Source organism: Conger conger, chromosome 14, assembly GCF_963514075.1.
Source record: "Conger conger chromosome 14, fConCon1.1, whole genome shotgun sequence".
Classification (NCBI taxonomy): domain Eukaryota; kingdom Metazoa; phylum Chordata; class Actinopteri; order Anguilliformes; family Congridae; genus Conger; species Conger conger.
The window spans coordinates 321471-321700 of NC_083773.1; positions in this window are offsets into that span (position 1 = coordinate 321471).

Below are 230 nucleotides of genomic sequence, written 5' to 3' on the forward strand. Positions count from 1 at the left end.
TCTAGTGGCTCACAAACCTACACAACTGCCGATGCCCAAACCAAGTACTGATCACATCCAACCATTTCTTTCTGATATGTTGCTGTAGAGAGCAACACACTGATGTGGGATGTGGACCTGTCCCCCAGATTATATCTGTGTTCATTCAATAACCTTTCCACTGTGTGATGAAGACCTAGGTACCTGTGTTCCTGGAAGCTTTACTCCATTTAAGTGTTTTACATTCATTT